This window comes from Formica exsecta, unplaced genomic scaffold (genome assembly GCF_003651465.1).
Source record: "Formica exsecta isolate Colony F162 unplaced genomic scaffold, ASM365146v1 scaffold253, whole genome shotgun sequence".
Lineage (NCBI taxonomy): Eukaryota > Metazoa > Arthropoda > Insecta > Hymenoptera > Formicidae > Formica > Formica exsecta.
In genome coordinates, this window is record NW_021849803.1 from 306,586 (window position 1) to 331,256 (window position 24,671).

At 29.9% G+C, this 24,671-nt stretch overlaps 1 protein-coding gene across 1 annotated transcript in view; it reads left to right on the forward strand.

Annotated features, from left to right (window-relative positions):
- Positions 1–382: 382 nt before the first annotated feature.
- The window catches only part of LOC115236505, a 134,810-nt gene continuing 110,521 nt past the window's right edge, over positions 383–24,671 (forward strand). The window contains exon 1 of the mRNA XM_029809014.1: positions 383–403. The gene's annotated coding sequence lies outside the window, so the exon portion shown is untranslated. The remainder of the gene's footprint in view (positions 404–24,671) is intronic.

Here is a 24,671-nt window from a genome sequence, read left to right on the forward strand (position 1 = left end):
AGAGTCTATCCTTATTTACCCTTTTCACGCCACTTTCATACCGACGTAACGCGCGATACAATTACCGACAACACACGGATACGATAAAAACGTATTTACGATAATATACATATAGGCGGAGCCTTAGCGTCTGTTTGTTTACATTTGTTTCACTTGGCGTCAGAGAAATGTTTTATTTACTAACTAAAATAACAGGCTTCGACAAGCATGATATATTTATATATTATATATAATTGCGTATTTTTACAGTCGTGCGAGTGAGAGGCAAGTGTTGGAAAAAGAAAGCAAGAGGAAGTGATCCAATAGAACAGGATAATGGAAAAAGCAAAGATGTAATCTCCCCCTGCCTCGCCCCTTCACCCTTTTTGAAACAGGAAATGATGGCAGCATATTTCCAGAGCTTGTGAGTACTTTTATTTATTATACTTGTGGAAAATTATTATAATATTCGTTTATGAGTCCAACACGATATATATTATCGTTGTTATAATAATTATGTTAACTTGACTCTTTGACAATTGATCGATTTATTAATATAATATTTATTTATTTGTGATTTATGTGAATAATAATAAGTATAAAAGCTATTGACTGATCTTTGTTGTGTAAAAATTGACACTATCAATTTTTTGGTTTTTCTACTTTATACAAATGTAAAAATGTAATAATGGATAATCTTTCTTTAATTTTTACTCTTGAAGGATTTTTTTATATATATTTAAAAAAGAATTCATTAAAAAAAGATTCTTTATATTAGTCTTCTTTATTCTATTGTACATGACGACAATTTTTGATGTAACAGAGAAATCACAACATATATTTTTTTTTATTATTTTATTATCCAAATTTAGAATGCTTCTCCATTTCATGAATAACTCTCAAATTTTCCCATTTTATTTTTTGTTTGCGTTTACATTTCGTTTATTTTAATTTAAATATATCAGTTACATTTAATGTATCTAAAAATTCTTGAAAAGCTTTTGTAACTAAATTATTTTAAGAGAAATAAATATTGAAAGATTGATAAAATTAATCATCGTTGATTTATCATCGATATCATTGATATCGATGTAGATTTGTAGATTTTATTATTCATCATTAAATTGAATTGTTCGTCAAAGATTTAGTCATAGTTTCGTTATAACAGAATTATCATGCAATTTTCGAGACAATTTGAGGACATTTCGAAGCAAAAGAGAAGACAGATTTGAAAGAGACGGCCAAAGTTTCCCGCGTTTCGTTTCGGTGAACCCGAAAGCCTGATCGAGCCAAAGTTTGATGCACGGACGAGATCAGCTTTCGATTCGGGGTTAGAACAACAAATTCTCCTCGTTTCCTGCCTCTTCTTTTCTCGTCGCAGTGGTTATGGTAGCGAAAGTATCTGTTATCGTTATATGATGCGGAAAAATTGACTGGGTACCCTCTCTCGCTGTGTTTTTCCTTCTTTTTATGTCACGGATGGCGATACACGCTATTTTCAGTATAGAAATATTTTCTTATATCACAAGCATACTTTCTTTTTCAGTAAGATTTTCACAAACGTATTTCTCTTTTCTAGAAATATTTTTGTATTATAAACTAATCATAAGCACAATTAATTGTGCTTGTATTTGACTATAATGTTTTATTGTTTTTATATCATCTATTTTTGAAAATAATTTTTTATAATTCTTTGATGTTAAATAATCCAGTAAATTATCTACTTATTTAATATTATATTTATTTGATTATTTGCTAGATTGCATTATGTTATATTTTATTCAAAATCTATATACAATATATTAATATTGCAGTAAATTTAATTTTGATATTTTATAGTATATATTAAAGTTTTTTATTTAAATTTATATTATACACAATATCTATCAATTTTACTTATTATCCCCAAAATGAAATTAGAACATTTTGAGATCAAATAAACAAGACAAGCCGAAATAATGAAAGAAAATTCTATGAAAAATACTTTTTTATTTATTTTACATCAATCAAATATATCTCACACACGCTAAAATCATTTATCCATGTTTTCGTCTAACAATAAAATTCACATATTATCTTAAAAAGAATTTAGGGATACCATTTGGTTTTCGTTAAACTATAAAACCCCATAAAATTCATGGAGAAAAACGCTTGTTACATGTGGGCTATCGCACCGAGAAAAAGCTCGGTATCAGGCTAGTCCCTGTCCACCAACGCACCATGTAATAGATTAACCTATTTTTATGTGATACGTCACGACGTGTCACATATGTCACATTTGCATATCGTATATGTCGTCGCAAGTTCTTCGTAGATATGGGAGTGTAATCAATCAAATCACGTTGGTCTTCCGGATGTTCCTTGGAGAACGGAATGACGTATGGATGGCTCGATTTAAAAACGAATTATATTGGAACCGCGCTGAAAGCGTGGTATTCTTCGGTCCTTTGAATTTTTTGCGAAAACGGATTCGAAAATTTTGTTTCATTCTTACCGTGACATGTTGCGTTTTTCTATAGAAAATAAAATATATAATAAATAATATTTAATTGATGGTAAAGAGAGAGAGAGTGTTAAAAGAAAATATATTTGAATTTATATTTAAATTATAGATTTATACGAATTATGGATTATAAATTAGAAACTATAAATACATTTATCAAATTGTATAAGAAAATATCGAATAATGTAATTTACTTTTACATGATATTTAATTGATAGAAGAGATATTGGAAACGCTTTATTTCTGATATTAACGCGCAATGAAACACATGCTTTTGTAATTCAATAAAATATAAAATATATATTTTTTTTTTTATTATAATGCAGAAATAAGAAAGCAATAAATGCAGAAACGAGTAAAATAACGATGTCAGTCAACAATTAATTTAGCGCGCACTAAGTGATACAGACAGTAATGACTTATCCTTATTTAAATATCAAATGAAACGCATACAAATGATACAGAAATAGAGAAGGAACATTCAATTAACAACGAGTTAGCATTAATCGAATTTGCAATCGATATAGAACAATGTCACTGCCGCTCAATATTTCGCGATAAATTTTTTACGATTTTGTATTATCTTGCACGAGGATGGAAGGAGGAATGGGTTTCGATAATTAGCAGAATTTAAAAGCACCTTCTTTCGTTTCTATGCACTACTCACTAGGCAATTATCGGCAAATAAAATTGCGCGATTGGTTAATTTAAAAGCTCTCCATTCCGATTCATTTTCTTTCTTCCCTTATATTCAACTGACGGTGAAATATCTATAATGGACGTTCATCGCGAAAGTAATTTCGTCGTGAATTCCATGAATTCCGCTTTTTTGTAGATTATTAGATATATATTTCCTTAAATTACATACGATCTTGTTAGAAAAATCTATGTAATTGCCTGTTCAAACCTGTTATTAATATGATAGTAATTCATTCTACAAAAAAAATATTTCGAGATAGATTATCTCGCGAATCAATCGACCACACATTTGTAAGAATCCGTATATAATCTCTCAATTGGTATATTTTGTACTATTTTTATATTTTTTTGCATTTTTTTATCGCGACTCGAGAAAAATTTTGTAATAAATAGTTCTTTCTCTTCTAATAAAGTAGATTGCAACATTTTTATTCCATGTGAACAAAAAAATATTTGAGGACTTCCCTAATACAAAAAAAAAAAAAAAAAAAAAAAAAAAAAAAAAAAAAAAAATTGTTTTTCTAGCCGCCAATATCGCGAGCCTGGCGTATTATTGAAACGGCGACGTGCATTAGACCTTTTCACGGTGCAGCGACTTCAGGCAAAGCTTTTAGCTCGCCGGGCTGATTTACGAAATGGCAGAAGGCTCTTCTAACAACGCTCGCTCGTCTCGCGGTTGGCCGGCGGCGTTGTTCACGACCGATGCAGCAACGGGGCTCTCGCCGCGACTACTACCTCGTTTTTCTCGGGTTTCGCTCCGGTAAATAACGTCGGAGTTGGTTTAGGCGCCGCGGTGAGAAAAATTAATGCCCGCCGCGGGCCTAGTGGCTTTTGAAGTTTTTGTAGATGGTTAGAGTAATGGCATTATACCCTTGAACAGGCTGTGCCATATTATGCAGTCGTCCCTGACGTTGGCAAAGTAGTACATCGAACGAAGTCTGATAATTAAAATTGTAAACGTATATTTTACGTATATATATATTTTGCGAATCGGGTTCATTAATATGCAACGCTGCACATATGCATGCCAATATTATCGATATCGATACCCGACAGCATGTTATATTTTCTTGACAAATAATTTATTTTTGACGCTTCTTTATTAAAATTTTGGAGCGTATTTAATGGAATAATTATGACCTCGTGTTAATTACGTTACTAACCGGTGCATATATTTGATGAAGCGACGTTATGCATTTAATGATTATTATTTATATATATCATATAGCGTTATCTAATACGCTGCACGTACGCTGTATAGATATTATATTTGCATTATTCATGTAAATTTATACATTTGATGCACGCGATCACGCGCCAGGTCTTTCTTTGATATTGCAGATAATTCTATTAAATCCGAAAGTGGGAGAAACGGATGGATATAAAAAGGGAAAATCCGTCCTGTACGTGACGTAGAAACTGATTAAGAAACGATGCGTTTATCGCCAATTTTTAAGATTCATGTTCGGGGCGGTAGAGTGGCGATTTGGCATCTTTAAGATGCAGAAAAAAAATGAACTAGCTTCCATATTATGAGGTAGAGCAGTTGGCTATACTATACAAGCTGTATTTAACAGAAATAACTAGAAAGCTATCTTTGCTAAAATTGACTCAATATAATAATTATTATACAGGAGCGTGACTTGCTTCTATTTATTATATTCATTCCAACCACATCATATCTTTATTGCTTTTTTCCTTCAACTGGTGAAAATTTTTAGAAAATATTACAATGTCCAATAGTAATATCTTATGTATACTGTACTCGGATAATATCTTAGAAATTTTGCATGCATGAAAATGTAATCACATACGACAGGAAATTCGATGATACCAAGCGCGAGCCACGTGGCATCTCACTCCTCACGGGAACTGTATATTTTCCGGTACATGCGCGACGAAGCGGTACCTCATATGGTGTGGAGTACACTTTCTATTGTTCTGCTCGCAGCCGCATAATCTGTTTCTCGAAAGACCAGTAATAATGTCAGTACGTAATGCGGCTCTTTTGTATGCAACGCGCGGCTACCGTTGTCGCGTCGCGCGCGAGATATTTTCCGGAATTTCCGAGCAAAAACGAAGCGCGCGCGAAATCGCGCTCTGATACCGTCGCGTCGCGTCGACCGTTCTATATTATACACACAATAATTCGCATTCCGACCACGAAATAACATGTGTCCAGTCAGTTTCCATTCGCCGCGATAACGATTATTATCACGCGTCGTAAAAACTAGAAAAGTTAGCGAGCACTTGGGTAATACGGCCGCGATATGTATTTGTATATTGTATAATATTTTCGGGTCTGGCCCGGCTACCTTTTATCTACTCTCTTTTTTGGTATCTTTTATACAAATCAAATAATGAAAAATTTTGAAATATTAATATTTGATTTATAAACATTCGAGTGCTTTGTATTAATTGAATTTTAAAAGTGCAAAATTTTATTAATTATTTAATTTTAAAAAGATTCTACTTTTTTAATACAGTTGTTTATTTAAGGTTTATTAACTTTTCGAAATTTATATTTTAAACACCGATTAGTAAGTTGTCAAAAGATGTAACGTTTAAATATATTTTTATGAGGATAAAAAATTTGGAAATATATGAGAAATAAATAGTTTAGAAATTTAAAGACTTACAATATTGAAGAGTCTCTTTCTTCCGCCAATAAAATCTAGAATGACAAAAATTGCTGAAAAAAGGGATATTTTAACGTAACCATGTGTATCTTACACTTTGTTTCGGACGGACTAGAATGTGCATTTTTATATCTTTTATTTTTGAAGAATGCAATAAATGCATCGAACTACATCTTGGATTTACCGGATAACCTCCCTCTCTGAGAGTACTACGGCTTCGACACGAGTCGAAAGTTTTCATATTTCACCTTCGGAGGAGTTTCTCCACAATCGAAATAAATTGCGTCCATAAAATGCATTTTCGTCGTGATGTTGGCGGCATTGCCTGAGAGATATTTTCTCGAATACGAAAACTTCTGTGATGCTGCTACGAATGCATTCCCCGCTAGAAATTACGTTAGAAAGCATGACATAATTTCTCTGTTTGCTCCAGTTAGCAAATCTACAGTAATATACTGCACGAATTAAATGAATGTCTCGTTAAAAAGTAGACTAAAAGAAAAAGGATTTGTTTTAAATGACTTTAATAAAAAAATTAAAACAAAAAAGAAATACAAATTATACATATACATGCTAATTTGCCAAAACTCCAATCATAATCATATCTTAGAAGCATCGATTATAATTTTAATAATATTGTTTTATGAATTCCAAGCTTATATTTACTTTAGTTCAGAGATAAGCAATATATATTTATTTATTATATAATTATATATTTATTATATATATATTTAAGTGCTTAGATTACTTTATATATATCTAAATGCCTATATATTATTAATTAATGGTATTTTAATTAGTTCTAAATTTCAGTTTCTCTGTCAAAAATTCTATATTTTAGATTATATTTTAAATTCAGAAATTGAATATTTTTTATTATCTTGTATATAAAAACTTAATTATTGAATTTATTTACAATTAAATCTTTCCTCATCATGTGAATAATTTATGATTGCAGCATCGAATGAAGGTCGTTATCTCTTATGTATGTATGTTTATGCATGAAAATTCAATTTTCTCAAAATTTAATATTAGTTTAAAAATGAACAATTCAATTAACGCATGCCGTACAATGTCATTGATTATATCCAATGACACATTTTTCATTGTGCGAATTTGTTTGTCCGTCAATCATCGGTACTTATATTGTATGTATATTTTTGAACCATTTTACCTTATCAGTTTACATTAAGCAACGTACAACCGCAAAATATGTGGTACACCTTTACGCTGCTGGAATGCGAAAGGCCAAAGTATGGGTGGGAAAGGTGCTGTGGCATTTAGGGTACGATACCGCAAGTTAAAGGCATTACAGCTACGCGCCCTAAAGCGAATAGAGCATATGTTACTTACGTGAACTTAGTATTCTACTTTTAACGAACTAAATTTTTAATAGAGAAAAGAATAGTTTTTTTTGTTTGTAGTTTGTAATAACAATATAATTTTGCTCCAAGCAATGCAAAAAATATTTTGCAATTTAATACGAACTATTCCATTCCAAAAAAATATTTTGAAAAAATAACTGTCAATCGATAAAAAAAAATTGCTGCATATTTTTATTTTGAATCGTTTGTAGTTGCCTATAGCGGTTTTTCTTTCCTTTATAGTTGCATCGTTAAAAAATTACAGTATATTTATAATTGACAAAAAATGCAACTTTACCAATTTCAAAAATATCTCAAACCCGTTTGCAATATGTTGTGTATGTGAAGTTGTCGTATTATTTTGTGGAAATAAAATTTATAAATAATTCAGAGTTTTAGTTGTATTTGCAATGTAGCTTTTGATAGTTTAAGTAAATAGTTCTGGCGTGAAATCAAAGAAACTGCTTCTCAGAACAAACTAAGACACCAAATTCACAGTGTTTTATTTTGTCTCACGAGATTTTCTTTACTATTTTTCATTAGATTTTCAAAGATTTATAGTTTTAAGTGAGTTCTAAAAAAGTTGTATCTTTAAAAGTAAAAAGCATCGATTATATAAAATAAAATAGTGACGAGAAACGCCCACATGTATAATATCTATGAAGCGCTGATCGATTTGCGGGAGAGTTTTGTTGATTCTCTTACAGTTTTCATATATAATTTTGAGTACATTTATGCATTTTCTAAACAGTTTTAACATATATTATTAGCAGACTTTAAATATATTTTAAATAATCTCTTTTATACTCGAAAAAGGCATACTGAGATCTATATGAGACGTTATTCGATTTTCGATAGTTCTGTTTAATTCTATTACAGTTTTTGTATAGTTCTGAGTATATTTATACATTTTTTTCTAATTATTAGCAGGAATAAAATATTTTCAATCCACGAATTAATGTAATATACACAGCAAAATTCTTGTTTTTTCTAATGAAAATCAGATAATATAATATTGTATCAATTATAATCGATTTAGACGGTAGTGATTAGTTAAGGAAATTTAACGTTTATTTTTGTTAAAAACTATAGTGTGTTTGCAATAATATTATTTAAAAAAGTATTAAAAATTTGTATTAATAGAATCGTGTTATTTATGAAATTTTTTTAAAACTATTGAGAAATTTTTCACTATTTTTGATTATCTATAATATTTTATATCGATAGTTTTAAGAATTTATATTCAAAAAAGTAAATATTTTCTCTACTGTATTTTAACGTATTATGAACAAATTAATTTGATCAATATTACCGTCCGTTTTCCAATTTTCTTCTTTCGATTAGTATAAGAACAGACAGCAAAAAAAAAAGATATACCCGCGTCGGTCAACCGAGTGAGCGTTTTTATGACGACCATCGATCCAGGCCTATTGCAACGATCACGAACGATACTCCGGAGCGCCCTTAGTAACGCTCTGAGTTTCACTTCTTTTTCGCGCGCGAACAAAGCCCAGAAAGAAATATCCTTTGCTTATACGGCGATCAAAAAACTTGGGACGGTCCGTAACGATCACTGTCGTTGTCATTTGTGGTAAGAAAAACGCGTGGCATCGACCGTAAAACTGCAACGTATACCATCTTTTTCTTTGTTGAATGCGAAGAAAACTAGACGAGACGCAAAGGACGAGGAGAAAGTTTACTCGAGCGACGGTTTTCCGCAGGGATCAGGAACGTAGCTTTTCTTTTCGAGATCCGCGCGTGAGAGTCTTGCTCTTGAAGTCTGACGATTCACATGGCGCGTCGCTTCTTTATCTTGAAATCAAATCTTCGAAGATAAGGCTGTTCCTTTAGATTCGTAATCTCACGTATTTCGTACAGACTAGACGACTAGAGTACGAAGTCGTAGTAAAGTCGAATTGAAGACGCAACCAATCATGGTTTTTACAATGTGAACATTGTCAAGTTTCAGCGGCAAAATATTTTTTTAAGAAAATTGTAACTGCTAATTAAACTTTAATATTGGGCATAACATTGGGCTTTTTATAAGAAATTTGATAAAATTATTTTGCATTTTATTTTATAATTTAACGTGCAATTAAATCACGCCCGAAAAAATGAGGTACTAACTCGTTTTATGGAATTTTATAGTTCCTGAATAGTTCTACAATTTCTGGCATGTTTCAACAAAAATTTCGGCTATTACATATTTTAAAACAATATTTTAATCTCATTGCTAATACCTCATTTTTGAGATGTTATGCGGTGTGAAGTATTTTATTTTATGAGTTTTTTTTTGTCTTATCAGAGAGAGATACTACAATCAAAAATAATTTATATTCAACAAATACAATTCGGATCATTTATATCATCTTTACATTTATAATGATTATGAAGATATAATTACAATAGTATAAATAATTATTGGCAAAAAAGAATAATCGCAAAAAGAATTTTATAATAAGAAATTTACTTTTTTATTTCAATAGATGTATAGAATGAATAATATTTATAATTTGAAGGAAATTCTTATAATCTTACAATTGTAAAAAAATGCGATAACACGTTAACATAACTGTATTGCTAAACATTATTTCGTTGCTGACAACTATGAAGTTACTAGTTTAAACTTGCGTTTTAAAAGATATACCGTAAAAATCACATGTATGACAAATCGAAATATGATTAAATAATTAAAATTAATGAGAGTTAATACATCCTATTTTTACAATAAAGTAATTATGAGAAACTTTTTATTAACTGCTCTTTTTTACACATGATATATTTTAAATTGCAAGTTATCTCTAAACTGCGAGTTAAAAGGCTATTTAAAATTCTTTTTAATTTGAGCGCGCATTAAAGATTTCTGAAAAATTATTTTTATGTGTGAACGGACTTTCTCTTCAATTCTTTTTTAATTCAATGACTGTTTTTTCTTTTTTGAATGTAAAATTTTGATTGGCACGTGAATGTCAATTTAGACTTACGACGTATCGAGATCCATTTGGCTATGCAACTTAACCGTAACTGACGTCTTGTTGTTTACATCGGATGCGCATGGCGTCGATGTAGCCGCCAAACATTTAGCACTAAATCGCATTGCATAAGCGCAACGAATAAGCGCATTGGCATACAGATGCATGCGTGCACGCATCTCAAGCACCCACGAGCGTGTAAGGGTAATTGCGACTACTAATTTCTCATAGCAAAGCAATCCGCGGTTGGTTGGTTTGGCTTTGCCTTGTGTGTAATCGATAACTTTGTTATATTTACCCATTAGGGGCTTGAACTTTGTTGGTGCGCTAATAATCAACTTTATCTATAATGGATTATCTCTTGTATATTACTTTAGCATTTCAAATTAAATTTCAAATTAATAACGGTTTTCTTATCTTAATAGTTGTAATTTTTTGTGGTATAGTTTTTCAAATTGTTTTGTTTTCTCAATAGATAAAATAATTTTTCAAAAAAAGATTTGTATATATAAAAATTGCAATTGTCTTTACAAGTGACATTTTATGTGTGAAAAGAATGATTAATACTAATTGGAGTAATTGTACAAAGGAGTAAACATATCACTATATTTTTTTATTGATAAATTTAATAGTTTTTAAATAAGTAAAATATAAGACACTTTGTGATGATCTCATTATCAATAATCTTTATGGAATTATTAGGATTAATGAAAATATTAATTGGTTATCATAAAATTATTACGAATGGTTTTTAAATTTATCGTGATAGATTGAACTTATCATTGAGAAATATTTCAATGATTTATACTTTATTGTCATAAAATTATTTGTTTCTTCTATTGTTATTATTTTTCTTGACCTATTTTATACTAACTTTAAAAAAGTTTTAAAAATTCTACAGAATATAACTAGAATAAAACAAAGTATTGTTATTTTTCTTATCTAACATTGACATCTTCGCAAAAGATCTTATATTTTTAAGGACTCGGAAGATAGAATACATTTGTTCGATAGCGAAGATTTCTCCGAGAGAAAACGCAGTTTACCGAGTGCACTTCGTCTTTCGTATTTCCAGACTCTAGACTGCGATTAAAAGTGTCCTACTTCCCGTGTTTCTCCTATTGTGTCACGATCTTAAGAGCTCGCGGATCAATCAGAGTTGGAGACATTTTCCACGAACACCGCGCTATCTGCTCCCTTTGTTGTTCACGTGAGTCCTTATTTCATCGTGTATCCGTTAATCGATTTAAAGGCAGTACTTTGTGTATTGTCTCTTTTGTTACAAAACAAATTCATCTTCAACCACGAAAGAAGCTTGAAGTAAATCATATAACAACCTAAGTAGGAAACACTGATTAAAAAAGCCATATGCGAGTTTTATTGTTTTATAAAAAGAATTTATTATATTGAATTTTTAATTCTGTTTTAAAAATATAGATTTGTGGTTTAAAAAAAAATGTAATGTGCACATATTTATATATCTCTCATTATATGTACATTCTAATTTATATATGTTGCTGCCATACAGATTTATTGTAATTTTGATAAAGGCTGTTTAACGCTATTTATTGTTAAGAATTGAAGAAGATCGAAAATATTCCCGGTATAATATTGATTGCCCGACGATCGACCTAGGAATCTCAGCCTAGACTCGACTAAAGTAAATCAGAGCAATTTGACCCGCGCATTTATGTAATATCCATTTCGTGGACGGTAGATGCAATCGTGTTTGGATAGCGAGTACATCGTTTCGGCGCGTGTCGGCCTGGCTCCGTCGAAATATATTGCACTTTCGGGACGCGAGATCAGCTGCGACTGTAATTTCGGTACAACATTTATCTCGCGGCAGTGCCGCGGCTGAGATCTTTATTGAGTTGAATTCGAATATATATTACGTTTAAACGGCGGCGTAAACTACGCAAAAACTGTTCGTTGCACACTCTGGCACAATCGTATGATCAGATTTTTTTTTTTCACCCAACGCGTAATTGAACAACGTATAGCTACAAACAATTCAGTACAGGATTGAACACTAGATTACCAATTGTTTCCTTGGTTGATTGAATGAATATGTTATTATGACGTCTGGTTACTATTGTTTGAAATATGAAAAAATGTGAGAATTAGAAAAAATCTATTTTCTTAATATAATATTTTTATATCTTTTGAATACAAATATAACAGTTTTCTTTTTCTAAAATTAAAAAAGATATATATACACACATACACACAAAAGAATGAGAGATACGTTTTATAGATAACTTCTGACAGAATATTTAATGGCAAATAAAATGTTTTGTCTCTATGTTATTACGTGAATAAAAATTTAAAACATTTGTTCAAGCATTTTTTAAATTGCTATTTCATTTCCATTCTACTCAACTGTTGTAGTTCTTCTTTTAAAGTAAATAAAAAAAAAATTTTTAATGCTTAAATAGTGAACAGCCAATCTTATCATGAATTTCCGTTTGATATTTTAACGCAGAAATTTACAAAGATTTAAGTAATTACAAGGTACTAACAGTTTTTTAATAAAACTTTTTGTTATACATGTTTAACATTAATTGCCAATTTTAACCAATGTATTATCAAAGAGCGATAAAATAATCTGAAAGGTATGAGCCTTTTAAATCTCTTTTAACGGAATGAGTATTCGTGCAATCGGCTGATACGTAGTTACTTTACGAAACTCGTTAAACATTCATTCAACTGAATTTTTTAATTGGCGGCCGCGCATGTGCCACATTTTGTCTGAATTCCTTAAATTTTTATCACCTCGTGAATGGATTTTTATCAGTGCATTGCCGAAAAAGAATTCGATGTGAGCCTTCCCAGATTCTGGAAGTATTGTAGATAGATTATCAACTACGTTAGATTAATTTTAGAACATTTAATTATTATGTTGGAATTACTTTTATTTTATGAGAACTCTATTTAAAGAGAAGAATATATAAGCTATAACAGTAAAAAGTTACTGCCACTTATAGCGATATAATTCCGCGATTCTGAATCCTTTTTAATAATTTATATTCGTTATTATTCCCAACGATTTTTTCCATTACTGCAAGATCTGCGAATAATATTTTATCGAAATTTACCGCCGACTTTCTTTCTCTTTTTCTTTCTTTTTTCTTTTTTTTTTCTTCTTTTTTTCTTTCTTTTCTCTCTCTGTCTCTCTTTCTGTCTGTCTGTCTGTCTGTCTGTCTGTCTGTCTGTCTGTCTGTCTGTCTGTCTGTATATATATCCATGATTTGTGCGATGAATAAATTTAATCGATTGGAAAATCTAAACCGGAGTAATTTATAATTTTTATATCATACAATTGTATTAAGATGCGGAATGTAATACACACCGATCTATATCCATATGCAGCATGATAATGATATAATAATGATAATAAATATTTTAAAAACATAATAATTCTTATGTTTTTAAAATATATCTAAGCACAAATTTTTTGTGTGATATAATAATTATTTCTTATGTTAAATGTCTGTATATTTTTTAGTCTCAAAATAGATAAATATGTTAAACATATATTTCATTGAAAGAATGATTAAAATTATCTTTAGTTACTAAAGAAAAATGATTTTTTTGGAACTGCTAATTATATTCTGTTTTTAAACCAAAAATAATTGAATTTGAAACATTTTCACAAACGGATTGAAAATATTCTAAGGAAAGAGATTTTACATATAATACGATTTCAAATATTTGATTGTCTCTTCAGTTCTAATAGTTCGAAGTTCGGGCATTTTTATAATTAAATCGAGAGAGAGATTCTATGATTATATGTGTGATTTATATCAGTTGAACTCGAAGACACTTCATAAACGCGATTTCCGCAAAAAAAGGTGCTAATCTTACTAAAAGCTTTCTCAGATGCGGATATAAATCGTATGGCCGTGCACTCAAAACCTTTAAAATTATTTTGTGATATTCTTTTAATAATGCGAGAATTTAATAATGGAAAAGCTTTCGATGAAATTATCGCGGATAATATTCAGCATGTCGATAAAATGTACATATATCATATTAATGCTTCGATCTATTGTACGCTTGAAAATCTTGCAAGTCATGTGCACTTAAAAGAGCGCACTTTGAAGAGATACTAGAAAATACTTTTGTTGCGTAAGACTGCAAGAGCACTTTGAAATTGATCGTTTTTCGAGATCTGCGAAGTTTTCGCGGTAGAGTTTGTCGATAACGATAAGATTCTTCGAAACTTCAACTCGTGAACGTTTTTTTTAGTTCGTAGAATCTTTTCCACAACAGATTACAATATCTTGTACATTTTAATTATTATTTATTTGCTCTAACTAAATTTTCCGACATTTCTGGGAGCAATTCTTTACCATAATTATAATAGGAATGTTGCTGACTCAATAAAGACGTTGCTTTCAGTATTATTCGAAATACCTGTGATTGCGAACTTAATCAAGCCATCTGTATAAATATAGAAAATCTCATTGGAGGAACCCTTAAAAGAGATCGTCTCGCAATCTCAATAAAGATATCAATCTTGTTCATATACTCATTTCAGAAATTAATTAAAATTATTTTTTCTATTTTTTTTTCTGATTCACAGGATTACACTGTTGAGATTCATAAGATGAAACATCTACAATCATAAACCGAAGAAAGCAAAGATCTTTTTAAATAATTATCCCTGCAGTTGTAAAATTTAAACTCTTAACATAAAATTTTTTATTGCTCCTAACACTTGTTCCCTAAGGTGACTAAATTTATCAGAAAATACGGATTTCGCTGGTTTTGTCTCGCGAACGGAGCGTGCGGTAATGGATATTACATGGCGTAGACTCAGATTTAACTCCACCCTAAATACATTGTGTGGACTTTGACTGCCTCCGCGGAGACCGTTTCTGTGAAAGTACAAGCTTCTAGGTTGGGAGAAACGGCTGCAATAGGGCACCATACTCTGCGAACGAGTTAGTGCGAAGTGCTGCGCACCTTTGCCATAACAGTAACTGTGCTATACCGTGCAAATGTATATATTGAGAATGCGAGAGCGAAATGGAAGGCAGGATATCACAGAGTTTGTTGGCGTTTATTTCATCGAATATCCGCGGATATTCTCGACGGTCCCGCAATATATATCCTGATTCACCACTGTCCGCTCCAAAACGATCGCTTTGGGTTCTCTAACGCGCTTTATGACATCTTTCTCGGATAGGGCGGTTAACATCTTACAATTTCCTTACATAGCATACATACAGAGTATCTATTTTTTAAACCGTACGTAGCATGTGTAGGCTCCTCCATATTTTTAATTGTAATAATATACTCTATGGAAATTTAAACTGCATAGCTACTAATTATTTATATATATTTATCTATCTTGCAACTATCGAATATATGATTCTGTGTTTTTGATTTACATTAGAAAGTATTTTTACTTTTATTTTTTTTATTTTCACTTTGAAGTGCATCGTTGGTCTCCATTTCTTACAAGATATCATAAGAATATCTTAAGATTTTATTTTACACATTGGGCTAGTTTTACTGTAAAAATTAATAATTAATAATTAATGAATAATTAATAATGTCGTTCATAATTTTCAAGCATTTAATTTTGAATTAAATTTACCGTGTTGAAAAGTTCTCGTATATGTTTATATGTACGTTTTATATGTACCATTAATTAAAAGCATATTTTATATAACAAAAGCTTTTAAAAAATGTTATCAAATGAAAGAGAGAAAATATATAAAATTCATGTTTTCTTTTTACTTGTATTTTGATATTAGTACTATAGAATGCTAAATATCTCTATTGTTTTTTCGGTAGTTCTCTGGAGGTTTTTGAACAATTCTGATAAATTTTAATAAGTTAGTTAGTTTTAGCTTCTATATATTTTTACAATTGTTTAATATTGTTGTTCATATTATGCATATAAGTATTCGGGAACATATTATATTATGATGTACAAGAGAGGGAGCGAAAAATAAAGTCGTAGGACAAGAAAAGAGCACTATCATTTATCTTATACATTGTATTAATCTTATACATTATACATTGTATTGATTTTTGACAAGTGCAAGCTAAATGGACGTGCATTAATTTTTCAGTTCTTTTCAACTTCCATTTACCGCGATTTTCTTGCTTCATATTTTCAAAAAATAATATTTTTCCTATATACTTTAGTATCAAAGAAAATTATTAGAAAATGCGCTAAAGTAATAAAGCAAAAATAATTATGTTTGTATTATAAATTTATTATCAAATTTTTTAATAAAATATATTTATCTAATATGACAATGTTGATAAAAAACCAGAAATTATAGTTTCTTATGGTCATATCAGTATAATTAATAGTCACATAGAGATTTGCATATAATGTTCACATTATGCTAACTAGTTATTTGAATATTCTAAAGAAAGATAATGCACAGAAAAACGCTGCCGTGTTATTTTCATAGAAAAGAAGTTTCCATTGACCTCAATCTCTCCTTCATACGCTCATCAAATGTACGGTCTCGAAGAAAACGCGATATTTCTAGCGGACAGTGAGTTCGCGGAAAATTTATGAGTCCGCGAAGTATCGTGAATCTGACTTTTTGATTTCACGCTCTCGCGCGTAAAGCACATCAACTCGTATTTGCGTTGGTGGTAATACTCGAGACAGCCAAATCTCCGATATAGGCGGACATTTACGAACTATACTCACGCGCGCACAAATCCGATGTCTTGTTTATTTATGAGTCGCGCGAATATACCTTTCCGGATTTTATAACCTGGGACCACCTTCACCGTGCTGTAGACGTCTTTTTGAATACTCGTTTCTTTCGGAAATGATGATGCCGACGTATCTGAAGAACGTGCGAACTCTCCTCGATTACTCGGAAGCAGTAAATCATATCTTATATTTACAATCGCGACGCGAATTATATTTTTAATATTTTTAAACCGTATTAATATATAATACAAGATGATTAATATACATTTACTACAAGATAACTACAAGATTGTTATATCTTGTATAACGTGGAATATGTCACGTCTCAATTGAAAGTTATCCGAATTCAGAAATTAAATTTATGTTATAGACGCTAAAATGCACATACTTTTTTATTACAAAATAGAATATCATTTTCTTCCATTAATAGATAAATTATAAGTTTAAAAAGATAGTATGATTAGAACTAAAATTAAAATTAAAAATTAAATATTAGTTATTAAAATTAATTAGAATTGTGGGATCAATTATTGTTTACGTCTAAATTAAAAATATTAAATAATATTAATTCGCTATTATATTAATAAGTTTAATTTTTAATATTTTAATTGTGGCAAAAGAATTTGAGTAAAATATTATTATTTCGTTTTGAATGTGTTCGGTGGTCACATCGAAATTACGGGAGAATTTTTTTTTTTTTTTTTTTGGTATAGATTTTTTTTAAATTTTTCTCACAGTGAGTAATTAGTTTTTGTTTACTGCAACAAAAGTATACATTCGCGTAATGTACGCACGGCCGTAATAAACTCTGCGCCGCTTTCAATTTTGTCGTTTAACGGAAAAGAAATATTTTCAAACGCTCGCGTTACATTTATGAAACCCGTCACAAAAATCCGCGACGAGATAACTGGGTTTAAGGCAGAACGTAAATTATTTTATCCAAAACACACTCCTGTTTATTGAATTACTGTCCAGTTATTAGGTCTGTTAATGTTTTTATTTATTTACAAATTGCAATTTTATTCTCTCTCTCATTTTTGATAAACAGATTGTTTATTTATATATCTATTTATTTATGTGTTTTATAAATATTGATCATGAGAGATTATACTCGGCTATGCATTTTAATTAAGTTTGCAAAGAAATTACGAACGTGTTATTAAATATTGATTATTTATTCTCAGCATAACTTCTTCGTTGATCTCGCGATAGCCAAAATTGATTAATTCAACACGTGTTAAAATTAATTTAAACACGTATACGAATAATAATACCCTCTGTTATATGGAAGAATATAAAATACAATTTGCAATGTAAATCGTTAGGAAATTTGTTCTGATTTCATATGAATAAAAATTCGCGGAAACTAATATGATTATTCGCTAATACTGAAAACAAATATGTAATGCCTTTTTACAAATATGTAACTTTTTTCTGCTATTGCCGTATAGTAACGCAATATTTTTCTTGTATATTTGATTTAATTCACTGTTTAAATTCAATATTACACCAATGGAAATGAACGTATAATTGGACGTGTTGGCTATTAAAAATATAAAAATATATCTCTATTATTAAAAATATATTTGTTCAATATTAATTATTATTTGTGTTATGTATATATATTCAGAGATATACAATTAAAATGTAAAATATTAAAATATACTGTTAAAATAAGAATAAAAATAATTAAAAATAAAAGAATGAGAGGAAGATAAAAATAACTTTAATTAAAGTTGGTTATTGATAATGTCAATGTTAAAACAAGATCAATTTACTTGATATTTCCTGATCATTTCATTATTGTATCTACTCTCTACTTAAAATATATCGTAGAAAAAAAATTTCAATACGTTATCGAATATTAATGTACAGTACACGACGTACAACATTTTTATGATATTTTTTATTACATTTTATATTATTATACGAGTTCTATTAAACTTCAGGAGCCCTTAATAGCCAGAAATTTACATCAAAATGAAAATGAAGATAATCTTATTTATTCGGTCGACAGCTACATCTTTTTTGTGATTCTTTTAACAATTAATGCATTTCAATAACTTTTTTTTCACTTACAATAGAAACATGGCTCTCACTACGGAAAAATAATTTTTTAGAATTTTTATCAAGTTCATTCAAATATTATTTTTCCCCATACGCTTCTTTAGTCTTTTATGTATATTTAAAATGGAATATGTTGTACTGTGATAAATGAGAGAAAGAGTAAGGGAGGGAGAGAGAGATGAAACTATATATAGTATACAGCAGTTTCGTACAGAGGATGTAAATTACAGAGAGATTGAATTTGACAGCTATTTATATTCTGTAGAGAGTCAGGAAGTTATAGTAGATTCTCATGTTTTTAATATATAATGTATTTTAATGCACGAAAAGAGAGAGAGAGAGAGAGAGAGAGAGATGCTTTTATAATTTTATACATCGTGTCTTTAATTGTATTCATTTAATTTCTTTTGTATTAAGAAGAGGATTTTCTACTTATTCTCGATATCGTTTAAAATTAAAATTATGTTTTGGTATCATAACTTCATGAGATGTTAGCATAAAATTTAAAAACGTATTCGAAGTTATCACTCGCGAAGATTCATCATTATCTCAAGATTGTCACGTTGCGTTACAGTAATTACATCGCGTTAATTTATTCATCTAAAAGCCGATGTGATTGTCAAAATGTCATTTATAATAATATAATGATGTAAAATCCCGCACTCGGTAATAGCTCGCGCTTGACTTCCACGAAATGGCAATCCGCTTACATAGCTTAATTATGAAACATGCCCACGTTGGCCTTCTTAGCGTTCGTTCCGATGGCAGGACTTATTTCACGACGGCTCTTAGAGCGTATTTGCCATTACGTTGTGCACAGGATGGCAAATATAAATACGCATAAATTCTGCGATTTGGAGTAGTAAACTGCATTTGTAATCACTTTTAAGGTGATGGTGAAGTCTTAGCTTCGATTCATAAGTAACTTCTCTGAGAAGTTCTAGAGAACATCGCGACATATATTTGCTAGAAAGAAAAGTCTTGAATATATTAAAGAATTAGCAAAACTAGATAAGGAAATTGAATGGCTCCCATTTTTTAATTCTCTATCAAAAATATAAGATTGTTTTATTAGATTGTTTATTGTTTAATTAATTGTTTTACAGATTGTTTAATCAATATTTATACGTAAATATCTGTTAAAGTAAATTTCTTCAAGTTCAAGTAAAACTCATATTTTTAATATATACAATAATTAAAACATGAGTTATAAATATTGATAAAGAAAATGAAAATTGATTTGCTTCCAAATACCTAAAGAAAACTACAAAATTAAAATCGATAAATTTTTAATGAAATGTCTACAAAATATAACATTATGTTGATTAGTCAATAGCAAGTTAATTCAATTTTTATATAATTAAATATAAACGTAACAATTATATAAAACATTAGTGTTTTATATAACAATTAATTAAACATTAGTGTTTCGGAAAAACATATATAATAATATTTCGAAAATAGATTTTTATAGAAATTGAGATCTTTTTAAAAATTTAAGGCTTTTTTTACAATTAAATAATTAAATGTAACATCACTGTGGATATACTTTAACATGTTTGAGATGATGTACAGGGACACTTTCAAAAGTAAGAGAGCTTAAGATCTTAAAACAGCTTTGGATGCTAAAGTCCCCCAGTAATATGTTATACTACCGCTTGTTGGCATGCACGCAGTTCTAAGCACATCCCTAATTTATTAACATCAGGTCGCGCGACTAAGAGCAGTGGCCAAACGGAGTGGTCGAAGTAGAGCCCATTTCGGAGAAATGGCAATAGAGACAGGTAGAGAAGCAACGCGAGAGAGTAACATAGGTTACGTCGTCTGTAACATTCGTCTTGCCGTGACAAGGCAGCAAATTGCTTTTGAGAGCGTTAAATTAATGCCCATGACATATCTTGCATGTAGCCACGAATCTTCCGCATAAGAAGACATGTCGTCCAAAGCGCATATCGATCCTGAACACATTCATGAATACGTTGATACGTTGACTGAACGAATATGAGACCCTAATCGAGCAGTCAGATTTAAGCAGTTTCCTCGATATCTGCATCGTATATGTATAGTGAAACTTTAAATTTTATAATCAATATTCTTTTATTTAAAATGAAAATGATACGTTATTGAATAGTTCTTACAGTTTAATTATTATTCTTTAGATTATCTTTAAAAAAATTAAATAATTTTGTATTATTGTATATAATCTTTTGAATACTTGTATATAATTTATATGTCAATCAATCTAATAATCTTTTTTTTATTACATTTCTTATATTTTAAAAATTACTTAAATTTCATAAGATTTACATTGCAAAATTAACAAAAAAAATGTGCGCTTTTAAAAATATGTATATGTATATTAATTATGAATTCCATCTCTTTTCATTATTTATTTTGGTTAAATTTTTCTTCTCTCATTATTTTAAACTTAATTATCTTTAAAATTCGCATCATGATATATAATCATATATATAATTATGTTTCGAATTAATATTAAATTATAATGTACATATGTGAAAATAGCATTCGCTTGCAGATAGTCAATAAGTCACATCGGAAAAACAAGATGGAGTATGATTAATATATATATCTTTATTAATAATAACAATAGTCTTAGAATACAAACAATTAAGTGGGAAAACTAAAAAGAAAGAAAAAAAAAGATAAGAGCCAAGATGCGAGTATTGGTGCGTGAACTTATTATTGTTAAATTTTATTAATAAATGTGCATTAAAAATGTATATTTTGGACTATTTTTTAGTCTATGTTTAACATGGATATAAATATATAAAGATTACATTTCGAATTTTTTAAATTTGACGATATTTGTTGTTGCAGTCAAATTTTAAAATTCCAATGTAATTTTTATATATTTATATCTATGCTGAAGAGATGGACCAAAAATATCCGAAACGTACATTTTTAATGCACATTTGTTAATAAAATTTAACAATAATAAGTTCGCACACCAATACCCGTGCTTGGCTCTTATCTGCCAGTTCTTTCACTTAATATTTCTTCATGCTAATCTTTCAAACACCGTATTGAGTATAAAATATTCTACGAAGCTATTCTCATTTACTCTCAACGAAAGTTTTCCAGGTCTCGCAACAGAGATTTTCATGATATATTCCTTGTAGAACATTCTATAGAAAACGAAGACTTGCATATCTCCAGGTTCAATAAATGACGAAGTACCACCAGTTTGTTTATTCTCGCGACAGACATATAACACTTGATGCAATGTTTAAGTGTCCATATGATAAGATTCGCTTATATTAAGATTATTTTATTAGAGCATAAGCAATTAAACAAATTTACTAAATTTGCATAAAGATTAAAAACTATTGTTACATTGTTGTGTGTATATGTATAAAGCAGCTAAAAAAAATTTGTGGCATTTCGGAATCAAGTGTCCAGAAATGAATAAAGCTCCTTCAATGAATGAACGGATATTCGCGCATGTTAATATAATTTTTTGCTATATTTCGACCGCGGCTCGGCAGTTTTTCTCTCCGCGATTAGACGGCTGATACCAAGCTGCCATCAGTATGTAAAACGCGGCGTTCCTGCGTGCAGTAAGATTTCCCGAGGGACTCGTGGTTTATCCACGCGCTAGGTGACCGTGTCTCTCCCCGTTCCGGAGAAACTTTATTTTTAAAGTCGTGTGCAAACTCATGCGCGCGATGTTGCCCCTCTCTCTAACCATTGCGACCACTATATCACGCGGTTCACTTCCGTTAAACATTAAGGAAGATAGCATCTGCAATAGATTAGAAAGTTTCTAGATGGAGATGAGCAGCGCGAATTTACGATGCCCACGGTTATCTCATTATGCGACACTTTTTATTTACGATGTAATGTTCAATGATTACTCTCATGCGAGCGTAATATTGTTCTCCGAGGACTAGGTTTTTGGTATAATAATTTGCAAAATCTTTTTAGTATTGAAAAATAGATACCTACTTTTTAAATTTAAGAGAATTTTTATAATAATAATATTAATAATGATTTGCCGTATTTAGGAAAGTACACTCGAATTTTATATAATGGATGGTTTGCAGATTGAGTTCTAAATAATAGTATAAAGAATAAATTTATCCTCAGAGGGGTATATGTATTTATTTCTACGATACTACGATATTTGTTATAACAAGAAGATTTAACATGGCATATTAAAGAGGAAATCGTTTATCCGAAGAATACTATAACAATTTTTATTTCATATTTACATTCGTATTTACATTTATTTAACTATATGAAAACATACAAAATTACATTCGTATTTATATTTGTTTATTATTCATTAACTATGTAATATATATGCACATAATATTGATAAAATTATTCCGGTTATTAAATTTTTTTAAATTAAATTTTAATTAAAGTTTATTAAATCTTAAATTTTTGATTAAATTGATGTCTATGAAGTTGGCATCTCATCTCTTTAAAAAAATTAATTTTTTATTGAAGTGCTATGATGTTATTTCCGATTTAGTGTTTTTGTTTTGTTAAGTTAGCATTCTAAAAATTCATTAATGAATTCTTTAGCTTAATTCGTTAAACCTATTTTTAAAATTAATTAATTAAAGGAACTCTGAAACTCTTTGTGCATTCAAAAATTTAATTAAAAATTATTTTTTTATAAGAAGAGATGCCACTTTCCTAAGTATTAAAATAGATGATTATATGTTTAATCAACTTAGACTCAAGCGATGTATTTTTAAAACTAAGGCTTTATAAAAATTGAAAAATACATAGCATTTTTTATTACTAACAATAATAATTATTATTTCGTAATGATTCTTGGCAAATATTAAATTTTTAATTATTTAAAAGAATTGTTAAAATTATTAAAAAGTTCACACATTGTTCTTTTTCTTGATTGATTTCTTGATTCAATTACTTTTTCTAATTTGATACATTAAAACAAATATTTCAAACAAAAATAAATAAATTTGGTGTGCGTAATATAATCTCAAAAAAGAAGCAATACTTTTGCATGTGATGTAATTATTAATGAATAGTGTGTAATGTAATTGTTAATGAATAGTAATATAAGCTATAATTAAAAAGAGCGGATGAAACTGATGACGTACAAGAATTAAAAAACCATCGCTTCCAATTTTTGTCTTTTTTGGCAAGTTCTAAAGCTCCTTCTTATCGGTATGAGATGCAGAAGCACTTAGCGCTAGATCGGCCACTTTTGCGAAGGGTCCAACGGTATCGTATACGGAACACGTTTCAGGATAACACGTTCCCGATGAACGAATATCGCGCGGATGCGGTATACACTAAAATCTCGTGCTATCGGATTCAATGCGGCAGCGAGAGACGGCGACTAATTATTTAACAAGACTTTACTCTTGTACGGCCGTGGGCGCGACCGACGTTTAAGTTCGAAATCTTGCCAAACGGATAGAGCACTTTATTCGGCGTTTAGATATCTCAACATAATATTAATTAACGAGTATTTTGACACCAATAATTATTGAGCACTTAATTATTTACCAGGACTTTACTCTTGTACGGCCGTGGGCGCGACCGACGTTTAAGTTCGAAATCCTGCCAAACGGATCGAGCACTTAATTCGGCGTTTAGATATCTCGACATAATATTAATTAACGAGTATTTTAACACCAATAATTATCGAGCACTTAATTATTTAATAAGACTTTATTCTTGTACGACGGTGGGCGCGACCGATGTTTAAGTACGAAATTCTGCCAAACGTATCGAGCATTTAATTTG